The 20,537-nt window shown below is 38.8% G+C and overlaps 1 protein-coding gene across 1 annotated transcript in view; it reads right to left on the bottom strand.

Moving 5' to 3' along the window:
* tubgcp5 (tubulin gamma complex component 5) overlaps positions 1-20,537 on the bottom strand; it is a 28,469-nt gene that overhangs the window by 1,200 nt on the left and 6,732 nt on the right. The window lies entirely within an intron of this gene.

The following is a 20,537-nucleotide window of genomic DNA, read 5'->3' as shown; positions in this document are numbered from 1 at the left end:
ATACTGATATACACCTGAACATCAGCAGGAGAGAACTCTTTAAAGTAGAGACACTACATACTGATATACACCTGAACATGAACACACTACAGGAAAGGGAAAACCCCCAAAAGAGAAAACTCCTTCTAAAACGTTCTATCTAGCATCATCTGTTTATCCAGTACTTTCATTCTCACTCACCTCTGCTGTATGGATTACATGTTCCTACTGAACTCTTTAAAGAAGGAGCAGCTTTAAAGTTTGGCTTGACTCTTAAAGCCTGCGGGCGGACAGTGGGGGGGTGCAAGGTTAATGGATTATGTGCATAATTAAATGAAGATCTGCTTCCTTTTAAGGCAAGCTCTATACTATCAATGAGATGTCTGCTAAGGACATTTAACATTAAGGTCTTGCCAAACCTCTGTGTCCTGCATAATCACTCCCTCTAGAGAACAAATGAGGGCCGAGGTCGGAGTCATGAAGGTCAGCAGCGGATAGCAAAAGGAAAGATGGTCTTCCTCTAAGCGGCAAAGATTTATGTGAGAAGTAAAGCAAATCTTGCATTATATTTAATGTACATCGAAAATAAAATATATGACAAAATAGCATTAGAATTGACATTACAACCAACATAAACTACAAGAGCAGTGCACCTAGTACAACATGTTTTATTGCTTTGAAAATCAACATGATTATTTTACATGAATACATTCTCTTCACATTTATTAAGATATATCGTATAATGATATTGAATGATGTCTATGAAATGAATATCAACCATAGGCTCCAGTGCTATCACACAATACACTAACTAGAACAACAAAGAACAAGGTCAGGAGACACCTGGCAATAAAAACACACTTTTTTGGCAGATGTTGTTACCTCCAACCCTCCAGGCTAACAGTTCCCCCATGTGCTCATTCTTTATGCTATGCTAAGCTATTTTAGCACAATATTTGGGGTACAGATACTAGTGGTGGTGCAGGGATGACATATCTTTTTAGGCAAACACGGAAGTAAGCATCTCCTTGGTTCCCTTGAGAAAAACCCAATGCTATAAAGAAACTACAGAACGGTCACGGTCACATGACTTCAAGTCGCAACCGCTAAGCTAAAGGCGGCTAATGTTGGGCGTGATGACGTTTAGTCGTCTGACTAAGACACTTGTTAGCAACCACAATTTTTAAATTCACCAGTCGGACATATTTTATGTCGCAGAAAATATCATAATCTCTTCAGCTTGTGTTAACCACAGACCTTATTTCAGGATAACAGCCAATAATACATCCAGTAAACAATTGACTTTGAGACCAGGGAACCTGAAGTGCTAAATTGCTGAGTCATTTAATTTCTTATTCAAGCACTGTTATTGATTCAAGACACTGTATTATCTCAGTAGTCTACTAGTCATATATTCCACTGTAAATCGTATTTGTCATGTTGCTGAAAACATGAGGGGCCAAATCTGCTTTGTGCATCGTTGCAGAAAGAGAACAACATATTGGGAAAAAACTACGGTCTGTTTGTCTTGTTTTCCTCGCATCGTGGGTTTGAATCAGACTCAATCTGCACATTGAAATGCGGCGGTGGAGCTTCCAGCTGAGAGGTGGGCTCACCGAGGTGTGATCAACATCCAGAGCCGTGTTTAATTGGTGCCCTCGATTTCGGCCAAAAAAGCAATCTAGTGCACAGCTGCAGGTTGTTATGTGGGCCTTCACTAATGGCCTGGAGCTGACAGTGACAACGCACACAGGGTGAAGCCCATTTTGAAATGCAAAATAAACCTCCTACGCAAGAAAACTGCAGAAAAACAAAAGTGTCATAGTATTTTTCTTGGGAATTGTAAATTGAGCCTGTTTTTAATCGGCGTTTGGAACAATTTGAAAAGTATTGCCACGGTTCAAACGTTTTTACTGTTACAGTTGAGGATTAGGATTGTTATAAACTGCCAGTCTATAGTTTTGTAGATACTCCAAGCAAGGGAATTACTGACAGAGAGAAAGATAAACAGTGTCACTGCCAACAGCAGCTCACATTAAACACAGCTTGTGTCTGTAACTACTCAGCTGCAACCATAAACTCTTCTAGCTATCTGCAAATATACGAAACAAACAAAACACAAATGACTTGGAGCACCCACCGGCAGCAGGGTGTGGATAAACAGGCATGTGTATGTAACATTCTCCAAGTCTGTCCATCTGCACAACTCTGAAAAAGATTTGAACCACATCGGAGGAATTTCAGAAGGTGATTTTGCTGCCTACCCGACATGCAGTTTTTGTTGCTTTGGTCATATTTCCTTAATCTTTCCTTCTAGTTAGTAGGCCTCAAGTCAATGTCCATATCAGTCAAAGTGAAATTATGATCAAAGAGTAAAAGCCACAATTGGTGCAAAGGGTGGTTATTTTGAAAATGTACTGAATGACGAGCCATGTCACCTTCTATATCTAATATAGGCCCTACAACCGATTAAAAAAAATAATATATATATCATATAATATCCCATGCATACCTAACATGCCTAGAAAAATAAGAAATACAAAATGAAGTAAATTAATTATTATTATTATTATTATTACTATTTATTTTTAACTGTAAATAAGCAAATTGATCAGTTGTTTATATCACATAAAATGAACACATTTCCATCTCAATGGACAGGTTTCCTAAAAGGTTATTTCTGATCTCGCTTTACCATCAAAACAGTGTCCAAAGCGAATTTTCCAACTTCAAGTCTACTTTCTTCTATTTTATGTGCGTAACTCTAGTGATTGCGTTTGGCTCTGTGACATGAATACATTCTGTGAAGAAAGCGAAGAAAGACACTTTCACTTTGCTGGCAATATGGTCTTTGTGTGTGAAGATTGAAAAAGGTTCACAGTGTTTACAATTTCCACTTTACAGTAACTCTCGTTCCAGAGGCATTCAGGTGTTTTATCACCCCTGCAAAGAAAGTTATGTTTTGTTGCTGTCTTTTTCTCTTTTTCAGCAAGATTACAGAAAAACTTCTGGCCGGATATTCATGTATTTTGGTGGAAGGGCAGCAGATGCACACTAATTGAAATTGGCTTTGGCGGAAGTCAGAGTGCCCTTCAAGTTTATTCGTTTTCTGCATTGTAGCATTAGCTGAAAGAGGAGCAAAAATGTGTGTAATGCATTTAATCTACTCTGCAAAGAAAGCCAGGCATAACAAGAGTCAAGTGTAACAGAGTTCTCCTTCTGCTGTTCCCTTTAGTGTTTATTTCCTGTCTGTCTTCTTCAGCTGTTCCCTTTAGTGTGTACTTCCTGTCTGTCTTCTTCAGCTGTTCCCTTTAGTGTGTACTTCCTGTCTTTTCTTCTGCTGTCCCTTTAGTGTGTACTTCCTGTCTGTCTTCTTCAGCTGTTCCCTTTAGTGTTTATTCCTGTCTGTCTTCTTCTGCTGTTCCCTTTAGTGTGTACTTCCTGTCTTTTCTTCTGCTGTCCCCTTTAATGTTTACTTCCTGTCTGTCTTCTTCTGCTGTTCCCTTTAGTGTGTATTTCCTGTCTTTTCTTCTGCTGTCCCCGTTAGTGTTTACTTCCTGTCTGTCTTCTTCTGCTGTTCCCTTTAGTGTTTACTTCCTGTCTTTTCTTAGGTTGTTCCCTTCCCTTTCTCTGTCCATGTACCGGCTGCAGGAGAGCATTTCTAATAGTACATCCTAAATTACTTTCCTTTAGTCAGGGAGACTGTGTGCTTGTTAGATGATGGGCTGTACTTTTATCAAAAAGAAAAGTTGTTATTTAGCATCTGTGTTTATTGATTTGATGCAAAATTAAATCAACACTGCTATGTTTATTTAACTACTGTTCAAGTTTGTGATAGTTAAGCAAAACCAATAAGAATCAGGAGGTTTTCATTGCTTATATTGGCTTTATGTAAGGAATATTTGACCATATTTGAACATTTTTGGAGCCCTGGTAGCACCATATAATTTATAACATCACTACATTTCACTGCTTCCTCCCACTTCAGCTGACAATTGTGTTTTTTTAAAGAAATCATCATGTATTGCAAGAGGGTTGTCTCTGCAGTCCTGTAAAAGTGAGAGCAGCAGTCATTTCTCCGCAGCAGAAGAAGCAGTTACTTACAGGAAAATGGTTTTCTATCTGCTATGATTGTTGAGCTGCAATTTCAGTCGACTATTTGCTCCCGCAGCTTTTCAAATATCAGGGTTTGCTGATTGTTTGAATCAGGGATACTACCATAAACATGTCTGCAAACACACTACATGAAAGGGATAAGCCCAACAGTAAAAGCCGTTTTATTTTCTTTGTGAATAAAATATAATGGAAATGATTACTCAGTTTTCTACCTGGTGTGACTTGGGATCAAATCTTTTGCATTAACGTAATTGAAGCAGCCCCCCACCATAATCCCTCTCTCTCCGGTCTGATGATGCTGCCTTTGTTTATGTATCAGACTAATTGATATAATAATACATACATTACAGTGTTGATGGGCTGTTATTGCTTTCTCACAGTATCATTGGCAGGGTGTCTTTCTGTCTTCAGTGCAGTGAATGTGTGCCAGCCTCAAGGTCACTTTATGGAAACAACTGTGACCTGCCTGTCAATAATATCTGACTATTAAGCTGAAAAGACTCTAAGTTCAAAGCAGGAGTTAAATCACCATCATATTGATCCACCACAGCTCCCTCTGTATCATGAATTATCTACAGTTTGTTCAAAAATGTAATTTGCATTTTTCATAATTAGACATAGAAATGAAAAAACAAAAATATTAGCATTAATAGAGTTTCACATAATCTGACCTGCAAGGAATATTTGAACATAAAGATTTCTTCAATACTGAACAGACACAGCTGTGGTGTTGTGATGTTAGGGAGTCTTTTTTAGGTGCCTGTTTTTTTAATACAAAAATATCAACCCAGGGTTACATCCAGGGACCTGCACAGTCGACATGACATTTCCAATTAAATCCTATAAAATCTGCAGAAATAGCTGCTCCACCATGCTGTTGGAATACATCTTAGGCTTACAGGTGAGCACACTATTTGGCACCTGTTAAGAACTGTCTTCCCTGTAAAATAATGGACAAAACTCTTTAATAATAATTTCTAAGGCTTAGTCCACATAGAATAGAAATGGGAGGGATGAAACCCTCTTTAATGGTCACACATGCAGAGCACACAGCACACACAGTGACATGTGTCCTCTGCTTTTAACCCATCCTAATACCAGGAGTCTATAGTAGGAGCAGTGGGCAGCTATTGTACAGCACCCAGGGAGCAATGGGAGTGGGGGGGCCGGTGCCTTGCTCAAGGGCACCACGGCAGGGCCCAGGAGTTGAACTGGGACCTCCCCAAGTAGCAGTCCACACTCCATATTTAGGTCTGTTCGGGGACTTGAACCAGCGACCCTACAGCTCACAGTCCAAGCCCCTACTGACTGAGCCACTGCCGGACATGTAGGGGTTTTTAAAAAAGATGCCTTTTTCAATACATTTTGGCGTTCTATGTCGCTTTTGTTAATCTCCTTCTTGGGGGAAGATTAAGAAAAATACAAATGAGACAAAAAGGGGGACTTCCCGTGCAGAAGGCATGTGATTAACTTAAGAGGCGTAGTTTCCATCTAACTGCAGAGCTTTACATTAAAGTATTATATTGAAGTGTCTGTTATTTTATTATTTTGTATATCTTGATTGTTGTGTTTTATCTTAATGTGTATGCGTAAATGTGTCTGTTGATTGTAGGATATACATATTTATACATATTTTTATACATATTTGTATTATTTTTTTTGTATTCGGGATTGTTGGAAACATTATTTCGATCTCTCTGTCTGTACTAACACACAGAAAGATTGACATTAAAGTTAACTTTGACTTTGACTTGACTTATAGAAGTATATTGAGTGAATTGTGTTCCTTAACCTTCTCTGCATGCCTTAGCTATTGTTAGCTTTAGTTCAAGCACTCATCCTGGGTGGCCATGGAAACAACCAGACCTCTGCCTTTCTGCAGAAATGATCGACGTACACAGAGTGAACCCTGAGAAAAAGTCAGCGTATGCATTGAAAATCACTTCCTCCACACTAAAGCCTTATGTATAATGAAACAAACAGTATTAAATGTCAGCTGCAAATGTCACTTAAATGTCCCTCCTATTTCACTTCAGGAGTCTCTGAATGTTTAATAAAAACCTTTGTCAAGCAGAGCCACAGTGACAGCTCTGAGAGGTTCTCCATCATGTATCAGCAGGAACCATATCCCCATCAGGGGTTACGCTTACACTCAGGGGGGGTCGGAGGAACAAAGCAGAGAGCGGCCCGCTTAAATCCTCTCTGGAGGCTGTCAGGGATCTGCTTTCAACTTTATCTAAAGTCAGGACAGTTAACAGATCTGTCTGAGCAGCAGGAGGACACTGAGGGTCTGCTGAGTAGCAGTCACGGCCAATAAGAACTACTGTACTGTACGTCTGATTTATAACAAAAGCACAATGTGTCACTGGCAGAGGAGGACACCATATGTCTCTATTCAGTTAGTCAATTATAATTAAAACTCTGGCTGCCCTATCAAAATGTCAGATAAGATCAAATGACCTTTTTTAATCCACGTAAGGTGTTAGAGCAGCATCAGATAAGTGTGAAACGCAGGGATAATAAGAATATATATATATATATATAACAGATATGAGTGAAGATAGTTAATAAATATATAATAAATCAATGTATTACAAAGAAAAGCTCCTTTTATTTAGAAAAACACGGCCTCATAACTATTTGGTCGAGGATCAAATTAAAAGAAATGTGTTTTTTCCTCATCACAAAAACACTCAAAAAGCTATTTGGATCACCTAAGGTGTTTAAAATCATATTTGATCGATTTCTAACCACAAATCTGATATTTTTGTAGTCTCACTTGCCTTCAAAAATAAAAATGTTGTCCAAGAAAATCATCGAGTGAGCCAACCAAAACCAAAAGTTTGAGTTAAACTTCAACCAACCCCAAAACTTCTTCATATTCTTTGTTGCGTAAAATAGAGATGTAACTACTTTAAAGATGCCAAAGTGAAGTCTGCTTCAATTACCAAAAGCAATTGAATTCAAACAAAAGCACAATGTGTCACCAGCAGACGGGAACACCATGTGACCAGTCAGATAATGAACATGGAGTAATTCAAACAGACAACTATTGGCTGCCCCATCAACATGTCAGACTGACAACCGTTTCAAAGAGGTACAGATACGGTAACAAAATAAATATTGTTAATATAAACACTAAATTAAAGCTGTTTCCGAACGCTTGTATTTTGCCAGAAAGGGGCAGATACTGTACATTTTACATTAGCAGGTAAAATTGACCTCTTTTGCTACTTTTTATTCATCACAAAATACTTAAAAGAAGTAATTGACCTAAAAATGTATCCGTTCATAACCACACATTTGACATCTACTCTTTGTTTTCCACTCACCTTTTAGTACAAATCTAATCAAATGAAGTAAACCCCCCAAAAATAGAAGTAAAGTTTAATCCACAGAACCCACTAGACTCTCTCAATAATCTCTGCTTGGTCAAATAGAGAGGTGACCTTTTGTGTTACTGTAATTATATAAATGTAGAACTGACGTCTGCTTCAATTACCAAAAGCAATTGATTTCAAACAAAAGCACAATGTGTCACCGGCAGACGGGAACACCGTGTGTCCTCCTATCATCTCAGATAATAAACACGGGTTCATTAAAACGTTGGCGGACGGCACCATCAAACTCTCTAACTGGCTCTGATTCTGATACAGAGGTAAGTGTTAATATGAAAACATGTTGAATGAGGTTGTATTTTCTCAACCTTTGTATTTCCTAGCACAGCTTTGCACTTCTGGTTATTTTGACATTTTATTTTCTTTTTAAGTCAGTACAAAAACTCTCAAAAAAGCTATTTGTTTGGGGGCAGCCAGAGTTCATTAAAACTGTCTCTAAAACAGAGTTACACAGGTACAGATACATGTTGAAGTATTGGTTTTGATAAAACATTTAAATGAGACAGATATTTTCCTAACTCATGGATTTGTGCTAGAAAGGGGTACATTTATTTTGTGTTTTTGGGGCAGATTTTTCGTTTTTGTTGTAATTGTATTAATCGGAAAAACACTCCTTAAAGCTTTTTTTTCAGATATAGCCTTTTACCTCATAACTAATCCATTCAAAACCACAATATTGACATTTACTTTTTATTTTGTGGCCTAACTTGCCTTCTAGTAAAAATCTCATTAAACCAAATCATCACATTTCCCTACCCAGACAACATTTGGAGAGAGATTAAGTACACTTTTATCCACAGAACCTGATAGACTCTTGTGTGCTAATTCATGTTTTACTTACTAAAGAGTTTTGCATTTTATCTCATCAATGTATAGCCATACATTTGACTTTATTTATTTCAAGGTCAAAGGGCCCCAATCACCAGGAGAAATCTTATATTGAGTTAAAGGTCACCTATCATGCTATTTTTAGGCAATAGCATAGGTCTCAGATATTTACAAATATATAAAAAACATGTCTATGAAGGGTTTTGCTCAAAATACCAAATAGATCACCCATTCTAGCCATGCCTCATATCCCTCTATTTCACTTCCTGTTTCAAAAGTGCTGATTCGGGATATAAAGCTTTTTTTTTTTTTTTTAAAGAAAGGAGGGGGCTGAGCTCATGCGTGAGATTCTACCGGCAGATACTGTGGTACTGTGGATTATCAATGATTCTTTCTGAAACAGTATGGAGCTCAAAGGCTTTCTCTCTTGCCGGTTATACCACAAGGTGAGTTCCTTTTTATTTCCTGCTTCTTCACACACATGCTCTCCAGTAAAGGTTAGCTCTGAGTGTTAGCGATGCTAATGTAAACACCGACCATATTACGTCCAAAACAGTCGGGCATTGTTTCTGATAGCAACGTTTCTGATAGGGCCGTGGGTCCACATTTCAGATATTACGTCATATCGGACGCAAATCTGGATCAGCTCCATTGTAGCCCCGTTTTTAGAGATTTGGGAACGGAGGAAAAGAGAGAGGGTTCTATTTTCTGACGCTGCGTGAGTTCCCTGACACACCGGGGACACATCTCTATGTATAAAAGACATCAAAAAGTGCANTTCATTTATTCTCTCTGGCTGTCCATCTTATAATGTTCACATATAAACTAGCTGTCAATAGGAATATCATTCAGAAGAATTACCATTTCTTGCAAAAATCTGTCACATAAAGAGGTTGCACATTTAAATTCCGTTGTTGTTATGGCAACGTCAGTGGCCAAACAGCCACATTTACTGCTGCAAATATGTTCAAATATGCTGTTGACACGTAAAGCAGTGGCAACTATGCCACCATTTCAGCTGACTTTTTCTCAGAAATACTGTCACATAACATCCATATATTTCAGTGCTAGGTTGATGCTTAGCTAAGCCAACTATGAAACACTTTAACTGACAGGACTCAGGATCAACTGTGTACTGTAAGGTAGCCTCTAGCTTCATGTTGAACAGTAAGTCAACATTTCCCAGAGAGCTTTCTTTGAAATCACCAGGTAACGCTAAAAAACATTACGTTTAGATTGTATGACAAAATGTTTATTTAATATATCTGGCTAGCTATAGCTACTTGCTAACGGTTTAGCTTACCCCCGCGATTCAAAGTAACGTCAACGTAGCTGTAATTTATGCTTTGCTTACATGTTCGCATAACTTGGAAGTTTACTGACATTTACCTACCTTGTTCACCTGGCTCAAGTGGTGGCTCTGGGTTTGTTGTGTGAGCCACCACTTGAGAATTGTCGTCTTGTTTAAGAAAAAAATGTCTTATGTCCATCTTCAAAAACTCTGAGTCCGACTGACTGAAAGTTTATTTTAAACATTGTCACAGCTCACAGGATAGGTACCTGTCAGCCAATAAGACAGATTTTTATTTCCATTCAACTCTCTGGTTGGTCTGGTGTCTTGCCTCTGTTGCATTCACTGAACACGGGAAATTACATTTCTGCCGTCCTCTCTAGTGTCATGATGAGGTTCAGGTAAAGCACGGTTAATGTATTATATTATTGACTCAATAATATAATACATGACTTTGAGAGTAGGCAATCTAGGCATATTAACACAATTAATTAAACATACTTATCACGGCGACGGTGTACTGGGATTTTTTATTTTTTTTATGCGGCTGCTTATGTCGCTTAATGGGTCGGGCCGGCTCTGTACCCACATATATCACCGTGAAACGATGATATACAATTCTTTCTAAAAAAATAGTAGGCTATGTATACATTTGCAAATGAAGCTTTTTCTAATGCTAATTTTGTGAATTTAGGAGAAATCTACACACATAAATAGACATGCTTAGTAAAATACACTCCTAAATGGGTGTTTTGAATGTTTTCTGTCCACTTGCATGTATTTTCTTGCCCCAGAATGCAGTATTTAGTCAGATTGCAGTTACACTCATTTACATTCAAACCTTTTGTGTTTTTTTTTTACTTTAAACTATAAGGTGTTAATACTTGAATTGAATCCCCGCAGGTCCGTATTGTATTTATATCTCAGCCGGTGCAGACTACATTCAAATTTCAAAATAGTTACCCATGCATAACAATCAACAGTGAAAGAGCCACAACCTAATGCAGATGTTTTAGACTCGAGGCCCTTCTATAACTCAGCCAATACATCAAAAGATAATATGAAGCATGTCTGCATTCAAAACAACTATAGCCGTATGTTATATATTTAGTAGTATTGTATAGTTTCAGTGAAAGGAAGGTAACGTTTCCTCTTGTCTCCTGTACTGGCATTGTTTTCCCTTTGAGCATGCTTCAGCTGTCAGAAGACTTCATAAGCCTTTTTATCCAGATTTTAGCCACGACTTCACCATACACACTTTTAACCGAAAGAAGGGTTTTAATCTGAGGAGTTAACTGAGCAAACACTAGCCTATAGCTTGTAGCGGTTCTCATACCATAGAACATTTGTTTTGCAGACTAGGAGACCTTTGCGGCTAATTTGTCTTCTGATAAAAAAAACTCAATGACTTCTGGATCTGTAGTTATAGGAGAACTTGGCTGCAAAAACGTCAGCAGCGGCCGAACAGCATGAAGGGAGACACTCTGATTTTAAACATCAAACTGATGTATTTACTACTTTTACCGCTTTAAAACCTCCTTAACCATGAAGTAGTAAAAATAAACAATAATCTAACGTTTGGCTATAAAGAAACTACACCACTGCAAAGCTAAATGCAGTTTATGTTCGGAAAGATCTCATTTAGACACTTTTTGGCAACCGCCGCTCTTAGGACATAGAAGCTTCAGCGTAAAGCTAACCACAGACCTAATGTCAGGTTTGTAACCGAAAACAAAATTGCTTACAGAAAGGGTTTTTGGACTCATTCCTGCCCCACTACATTACATTAAATAACAGAATATTAGTGTGTTTAAGGTTCCTGCCAATGAATAGTAATAACACACATTTTTCTCTTTTCTAGTTTTTACAAACTCTTTATTGAGGTCAGTTTAAATAATCTAAACATTATTTCTTGCAGGTTTTCCCCCCAGAACCATTACAGAACCAACTTTGAAGTTGAACACGTGGATGCTGGGAAACGTCCTTTCGCTTGTAGCGGTACCATAGAATATTTGTTCTGCAGAGTAGGAGACCTTTGCGGATAATTTGGCTTCTAATAAAAACCTCAATGATATCCAAATCTGAAGTTATCGGAGAAAAAAACTGTAAAAACGTCAGCAGCGGCCGAACAGCGTAAAGGGAGAAACTCAGATTTTAAACATCCAACTGATTTATTTACTGTCCTTAACCATGAAGTAGTAAAAACAAGTAAAAAGCTAACATTAGGCTATAAAGAAACGACACCACCGCTAAGCTAAAGGCGGCTAATGATCGGCAAGATGACGTTTAGTTGTCTCATTTAGACACTGACGCTCTTAGGACACATAGAAGCTTCAGTAACGCTAACATGCTAAGGGTTTTAGGACTCATTCCTGCACCACTATATTGAATTGATTGAGAGAAGATTACATATTGTTTAAGGTTCCTCCCAATGAATAGCAATAACACACATGTTTCTCTTTTCTATTTTTTACAAACTCTTTATTGAGGTCAGTTTAAATAATCTAAACATTAATTCTTGCAGGTTTTCCCCCCAGAACCATTACAGAACCAACTTCTGAAGTTGAACACGTTGACGCTGGAACACTTCCTCCATCTTTAACCCAGAGGCATGTCGCAGCATTTTTTAAACATTATAGATAAAAACTATAAAAACATTAAGAATCAGTACCGTGTGTTTGTGAAAACGTAGCTAGGAAAGTTCCTCCAGACACGTCCATGTGATATTAGAGGATTTCACAGTCTCGTGAGTGTTTTGTCAGCGGGGTGCTGCAGCTGTCTGGATTCCTCAAGAGTTTGGTTCAAATAGCAAACAAACGTATAAGATAAGAAACATAAGGTATAAAACGTTGTCGAGAGCTCTGTCAAGTGGTTTAATGATTACCCTCGTAAGCAGTGTTAGAATTGAGTCCGACAAGACAAACCACATGTTTCCAGTTTAAATGGGCAAAACAGGTTGATCTCAATTTTTAGGTTTGTTTTATCCAACGTTTCATAAATAAGGGAGTTGACAATACAAACATCTATGAAGTTCAGGTTTTTCTTTCTCGTCGTTCATCTAAATTAATTAGTACAATATTCTAGTTACTTTACAGATTTTTACCGCATGAATAAAGTGGTCATTTTGGAACAAAATTGTAACTGTATACTGGGTTCTCATCTTATCAAAGACAATATTAAACTCGTCGAACTAGCCTCTTATAACGTAAAGGGAAGAAGTGATGATGTCAGACGCAACTTATAGAGTACCTGAATCTTGAGTACTCTTCTATCGGTGGTGGCTGACTTAACACCACCGGTCCAGAAAGTCTTCGAGACTACCTCGGATAACTACCTGTGAACAAGGTAACTTGTTAGATAAGTAACCTCGTCAATAACAAAGTCGACACATACAGTACATTTGATATGAGGGTAATTTAGGAGTTCAACTAGTAACCAAGAGAACGTCCCGGACCACGGTCGGGCGACTTCCGTCTGTTCCACCTTATTCTTTTCGTAAGTCGTCTTACACGCAGGCGACCCTCTCAGCTCAGTGTCTGCTCCTCGAAGCTGGCGAAACGTCCCTTTTTGTCCTCTCGACTCCTTGCCTTCTTGCCCCTCTTCCGCGAAATAAACTGCCCCCTCTTTTCCAGGCGAATAAAGATCCGTCACAATGTGTCAAATTGTGCGTACGGTCTCGCTTCTCGTCACCCCTCCCCTTTTTGCGACGGTCGAGGTGGGAACGAACAGGGTAAAGAATCACGTGATTAGGAGTTGATTTAGGGGCTGTCGGCTCGCACGTATTTTTCAGTATTTTTCGCTCTACCGCTGCAGCTTCGCCCCCCCGACCCGGGTGACCCGTCTCGTCAGCCAAGAGAGAGTGGACGCTCGAATAGGCACGTCAGTCACGCCACTAGACGGTCGTAGATGACTTGAGTGAGCGACATCGACCGAGAGATGTTACGGTTACTTCACGACACTTCTTCTTGTGATGTCGTACACCACACCTTTTTTCTCGCGGCCTGTTCCTCGACAACAGGGGGGGGGGGGGGGCAGTGGGGNCTTATATTGAGTTAAAGGTCACCTATCATGCTATTTTTAGGCAATAGCATAGGTCTCAGATATTTACAAATATATAAAAAACATGTCTATGAAGGGTTTTGCTCAAAATACCAAATAGATCACCCATTCTAGCCATGCCTCATATCCCTCTATTTCACTTCCTGTTTCAAAAGTGCTGATTCGGGATATAAAGTCTTTTTTTTTTTTTTAAAGAAAGGAGGGGGCTGAGCTCATGCGTGAGATTCTACCGGCAGATACTGTGGTACTGTGGATTATCAATGATTCTTTCTGAAACAGTATGGAGCTCAAAGGCTTTCTCTCTTGCCGGTTATACCACAAGGTGAGTTCCTTTTTATTTCCTGCTTCTTCACACACATGCTCTCCAGTAAAGGTTAGCTCTGAGTGTTAGCGATGCTAATGTAAACACCGACCATATTACGTCCAAAACAGTCGGGCATTGTTTCTGATAGCAACGTTTCTGATAGGGCCGTGGGTCCACATTTCAGATATTACGTCATATCGGACGCAAATCTGGATCAGCTCCATTGTAGCCCCGTTTTTAGAGATTTGGGAACGGAGGAAAAGAGAGAGGGTTCTATTTTCTGACGCTGCGTGAGTTCCCTGACACACCGGGGACACATCTCTATGTATAAAAGACATCAAAAAGTGCATTTTGCATGATTAGAATCAGAATCAGAATCAGAAACAGGTTTATTGCACATACTTGGAATTTGACTTAATATCATGGGGCATACATAAAATATAAAAAACAAGAAATCTAATATAAAACAAAAAATCTTTTACACCGTAATAAAATATAGTTAAATAGCAATAAAAAAATAAATAAAGCAGTAATTTACATGGAAATGGCTATGAATAAATTGTAGAATATAAACTATGAAATGTGAAATAAGAATATGTGCAGTAAGGAGTATGAACATTGTGTGCATTAATGTAATGCATAAAGTCTATGATGTGGCAGAGGTAAGGTAAAAACGATGAAAGGTCCCCTTTAAATGGTTTGCGTAAAGTTTTATCCACAGACTCTTTTATTATGTACTGCCAGGAGTCTTGAAGTCTTGTTCCTGCTACATATTTATGATATATTTGAACTTAAAGCATTTACAAATGTTACCCAAATACAGAAGGTTAAAGCAGAGAGCAACAGTCTGGCTTTGCATTCAGAGAGTATACAGTGATCTGAGAACAGTGAACTCTATGGATCCTGGCTAATAAGCTCTTTGATCGCCGCAGCAGAAAAAGACGCTGAGTTTAAGACCTTTTCCAATTCCCTCTGAGCTCTGCATTGTTGTCTTTTTATTTCCCAAGAGACCATAAATCCTCCTTGTTGTGTCCTAAAGTTACATCATCCTGTATCTGTTATTCCCATCCTTGATCCATGATACTTTACTGGCTTTGCACAGGAGGCATTGTTTGATGTTATTCAAGGTTTTTCAGATTGTATCTTCCCACTGAAGAATGTCCCTTTTCCTCTGTTTATTCATTCAAAAGCAACAAGGCCTCTCTTTTATTTCTTCTCCAGTTCTCTCTCACATAAAAGGATGGAGCTGCCGGTGTTCTGGTTTTGTGTTAGTGTCAACAAATCCTATGAAAAGACCTCACCAATAACGAATTAATCCCACTGACAGGTATTGTTTGTTTAGCCAAAGCCTGATGTACTGTTGCATCTTCTCCTGTGTCATAACGCTCCTTTGTGGTCCAAAAACTATTAAAAACACACATCAGTGGGAGACATGTTCCTACATTATAATGAAAAAGGACACACTAGCATCTTGAGTCAATTCAACAGACATGCAAATATTCCCCAAAACATCCTGTTAGTGATGTTATAATAGGATTTTTCATAAAATCAATTTATAGACTCTAAAATGATCCCTCTTAATCATCACAGAAGACGCACTATATATCTCTATCTGCAATGATGCTGCCATTTGCACGGCAAAACCGAATTAGAAACAGTTTCAAAAGGAAGTGAGGTAGCAACACAAGGTGCCGATTAGGTTTAACGTTTTTATTTTTGGGGTCAAGTCTTTGTTTTTTAGAGCCTCATCGCTACATGCAAAGCTAATACCCTTGTCTAATGAAGCTCAGCGCAAGTTCAACCAGGAAGACGTTCTTTACTCATAAATTTACTATTTCCATGTTACTACTCTCTCTCCTCTCAATAAGTGATCGGGGGCGTCACTCCCCAGCTTAACCAATCACTTCGCTCTATTCTCACAAGCCTATCATTATTTCGGAAAAGTATGTATTGAAGTCAATGGAGAGAGAAAGATTATCCTTCGATCCCGTTTGAATTGTGCCACAAATTACACATATGATGTTTGTCAATCTTAAAGAATAATTTCCATGTCAAAAAAGTCACAGTTTTTTGTAAAACTGTTGAAATATAAGATTATGAAAAATACGCAACTAGAAAGACTACAAATCCCAGAATCCCGGTCCCGCATGCTGGCTCTTACAGAACCGACTAACTCCCCTTGTGTGTATGTACAGCCCTCAACGTGCCCAGACTTGGAGTAATTTTCACCTCTTTTAATACTTTTCGNAATGGCTTAGCTGTATGAAAGTCCGAGTGGAAACAGTCCTAAGTAAATCTGATTTTGTCAGAAATCGGGAGAAATGCGGGAGAAATATGACCCCGGTAGGAAACCGGAAACAGGAAAAATAGTGCAAGTCAATACAAAAAGAAAAATAGTCAAATATTGCAATAAGAGTCTAAATACAAGTGATTGAATATGTTAGATAAATAATTTCTAAGTAGCAGCCAGATGAATGTTATAGATGTTCTTTACAGAGTTCAGGTGTTTAGTCTTATGGCCTGTGGGATGAAACTGTCCCTGAGTCTGGTGGTTTTAGTCCGGATGCTGCGGTACCGCCTGCCAGACGGCAGCAGANCAGTAGTAATTAATATATTATGGCCTACTACTTTGGCACTAACGGTTGATCTTGTCATTATTTCAGTACAGTTCAATTGGTTTTATTTTCATAAACGGTTATCAACCGTTAGTGCCAAAGTAGTAGGCCATAATATATTAATTACTACTGTAGACTACAACCATACTTGTCAACCCTCCCGATTTTCGCGGGATACTCCCGATTTCATTGCCCTCTCCCGGTTTCCTCCCGGGGTCATATTTCTCCCGCATTTCTCCCGATTTCTGAGAAAATCAGATTTACTTAGGACTGTTTCCACTCGGACTTTCATACAGCTAAGCCATTGTTTGGTTTCCATGGTAACACGTCTCTTTAGTAGCGCGCGCAACTCAAAGTCTGAGAAGGTGAGGCAGATAGTCACAGAAAACAGAACAAGAATCGACAACTCTACTCTCTGCTCACTCCTTTCCTGTAAAATACAGGTCCAGCCCACGCATATGCTCCATCAAGAGGATGGTGCACTTAGAACTACAATAGGCATGTTAATGTTAATCTAACAGCTCCGCCCCCCCCATTTTGCATTTTGAAATGCTCCCGATTTCTGAGGTCTCAAGGTTGGCAAGTATGCTTCCCAAGTCCTTATAAATATCGCTGGCATGTGAGGCGATGTTGGCACAGTGGCCAAAGTTAGAATTGCAGGTCACATGACATCCATCGGCACATTTACTGACAAATAAATGGTGAGAAACGTAGGCATTTGAACCTTTTATGCACTCAAACCTATGACACACTACATTAGAGGGAAAACCCCCAAAAGGGCCCCTTTAATATCTAATCATGAACACAGCGTCTACTTCTTTATCTGCAGTAGTACCTTGCAGGTTTAATATGCACAGCGTTGTCACAGAATATCCAAATCTGCTTTCCAAACTCATCGATGCACAATCTAAGACAATTTAATAATAATATGAAAGTTTGATACTTCACCAAACAGTTCATTATCATACCTCCCAACACACACTAATACTATGATCAGTATTTACAATAATTACAGTATAATAGTCGCAGTAATTACAAGCCATAATAAGCTTGACATTGTAATTTGTTTTTTCATTTACAGCTTCATCACACAAATCTAAAACTGTCAACAATGCCTCAAAGCAACATTCAGCGACTAAAACTACCAAGCAGGTTTGTACCGGATTCCATCATTAATGTCATAAATATGAATTATATCAGATGTACCTTCGACAGCGCTAATGGCCGCTAGCTTACATAAAAGATCTGATGTTCACCTCACTGACTGCTCTGATCTGATTTTAAGACATGATACGAGTATAAAACAGTTTCTTCTCTCTACGCTGAACTCACCATCGCTCCCATGTGTACTCTTTGCTTGGTCTAACCCCGATCGCGGCGCATTAGTTTCTACTTCTTGAGATTTCAACTGTGGCAGCAACATATAGTGTAACAGCTCCCCAGGGAGAACCAGTGATTGCACCCCAGAGCACGAGGTGATATAATGTTTAATGTGTCACTGTATTCCTTGAGGGCTTCCCAACATCTGGCATACTTGGAATTGCAAGGACGCTCCCAATGTTAGGTATTTTGTCGTATTATTACTGAATTATTTTACACATTTGTATCTTATAGTGTCCATTTCTGTCAAATGTGTAACCAATATCCAGTCCCTTTCCTCAAATGTACAAAATGTACAACCACATGGCATAGTCAATCACATTTCAAAAGACACATTACCCCAAAATATTTGTAATCACAGTCAGAGTAAGTCGGGTTTCACCCAGAAGACAGGTGTTCATGTCCTGTTTGACAACAAATCTTAATTTACATAAATGAAAGTATTTGAATTGCAAGGACGCTCCCAATTATTCTGAGTATCATTATTACTGAATTATTTTTATTTGTATCTTATAGTGTCCATTTCCTCTTGTATTCATATTTCCATGCTTGTTTTATTGATTTCCTGCAACATTTTCAAGCTGATATCCAGTCGCTTTCCTCAAAATATTGTTAGTATGCAACAAAATTAAGTTTTAAAGGACACAAATATTTCCAATCAAAGTCAGAGTAAGTTTGTTTTCACCAAGGAGACAGGTGTGTGAAACCAAATATTCAACATCTTCATTTACATAAACCAACGTAACAAACAAACCTATTTGAAGCCAAACTCCAACATTTTATGAAATTTAAACAAGCATTATTGTTGCCTAAACGATATCAAGTAGTTTCATTGCACTTAGATTTAGTTTTGTTTTAAATTACAGCAAATATATATTTATATTTAGCTCGGAATGTAGATGAGATACGTTTAGTTCTATGGGATTGTAATTTTGTAGGAGAGACGGGGTTGAAATATGTCTGCGAACACCACCTGGTAATGCAAACAGTATTTGGACGTTCCCTCTAAACGATATCAAGTATTTTCATCGCACTTAGATTTTGTTTTGTTTTAAATTACAGCAAATATATACATTTTTAGCTCTAAATGACACTTGGAGATGGGAATGTAATTCTGTAAGAGACAGGGTTGAAATATGGCTGTGTATGCCACCTGGTAATGCAAACAGTATTTGGACGTCCCCTCTTCTTTATTCTCAGTGTTATTGAGCCACTCAGGTACCAGAGCAGCTCTGCTTGTCCCCAGTCAGCTGTCCTATATTACAGGCCAGCTCCCAGCAGTAAAAGACCCTGCCGGAAACTGGGTTTGATTTGTTGATGCGAGTGCGCTGAGGGCAGAGTGGGGGCCAAGCATTAATGGGATGGAGACAATAGGCCATCACTAATCAGAGACCTCAAGGTTGCCATGAGGTTAATTGTAATGCAGGTGGCACTAGGGGAGGGGGCGAATAAGAAATGTCGTCTTCTTTACTGCCTTGGCGGCCATTGTGTTGTAACATTAAGCCCCGGGGCTAGGATTTGGCTTTCTCTCTCGCTATTTCCCCTGTGTCCTCTTTACCTTTTAATTTCTTATTATCCGCTGATTCCCATTCACCCTCCATGGGTTAAAGAACACCTTTTGCCACGTGTCAAAAGGAAATGTTAATATTGAGCCTGTCCTGTCTGTTGTGATGCGTGGCAAAGCATTGTGGGGCTCCGCTGGTGATTCAACAGCATTTCACATTCACTGGAAGCACTCCTGTTGCATCATTGTTATTTGTTTAAACTGACAGGAACAGCAGAGCCTGCTTGCTTTTGTGTCGGTGAAAGAGCTTCTCCAAACAAGAGCGGGGTCATGAATACACAATAGGACAGGGTCTTCAGAGTAGCATTTGTTTTAGGTTTTGTTGTTTCTTGAGACCACTTTTCCGGGAGGTTGGACTGAGCTGCGTTTACCATGCTCATGTTTTTCCTGTGAGCTGTTTGGAGAGTGGAGGGCTTTACAGAGAGGGAAACATCATCACTGAAACATTGAGTCTCACAAGTGTGTGTGTGCATGTGTGTGTGTGCAGATTGTGGTGGAGTTTATCTAACCCTGTCTGCAAGACATCAGATGTTTCTTCTACTCATACATTCAAAAGGAAGTATAATGCTACCCGGATTATGATTTTATTAAAATATTGAGGAAATATTTTCTATGAATTATCAAATTCCAAATACTGGCTCTACAAGGCTGTTTCTAGGCACTGTGGTGCTTTGAGCTAAATGCTAATGTCCTCATGCTAACTTGCTCACAATGCTAACTTGCTAATGTTTAGCAGGTGCAATGTTTACTTAATCATCTTAGACTAGCATGATAGTGTTATTCTTTCCTATTTGGGGTCTACTGTGGGGTCCAAATATGATCACTGCATCAAATAGATTCTGACAGAAAACTCAAAGTATAATAAGCATGCTAACATTTGCTATTATCTTGCTAAAATACGTTAATTTGAACTAAAAACTAAAGTATAGCTGATGGGAATGTCATCAGGTTTGCAGGTACAACAAATAGCATGTTTAAACCATGATGGTGCCTGGATGCATAT

This window comes from Notothenia coriiceps, unplaced genomic scaffold, assembly GCF_000735185.1.
Source record: "Notothenia coriiceps isolate Sejong01 unplaced genomic scaffold, NC01 NC01_scaffold00037244, whole genome shotgun sequence".
Classification (NCBI taxonomy): Eukaryota; Metazoa; Chordata; class Actinopteri; order Perciformes; family Nototheniidae; genus Notothenia; species Notothenia coriiceps.
Note: the sequence above shows the minus strand (reverse complement) of the source record. Positions and strands in the feature narration are given on the sequence as shown.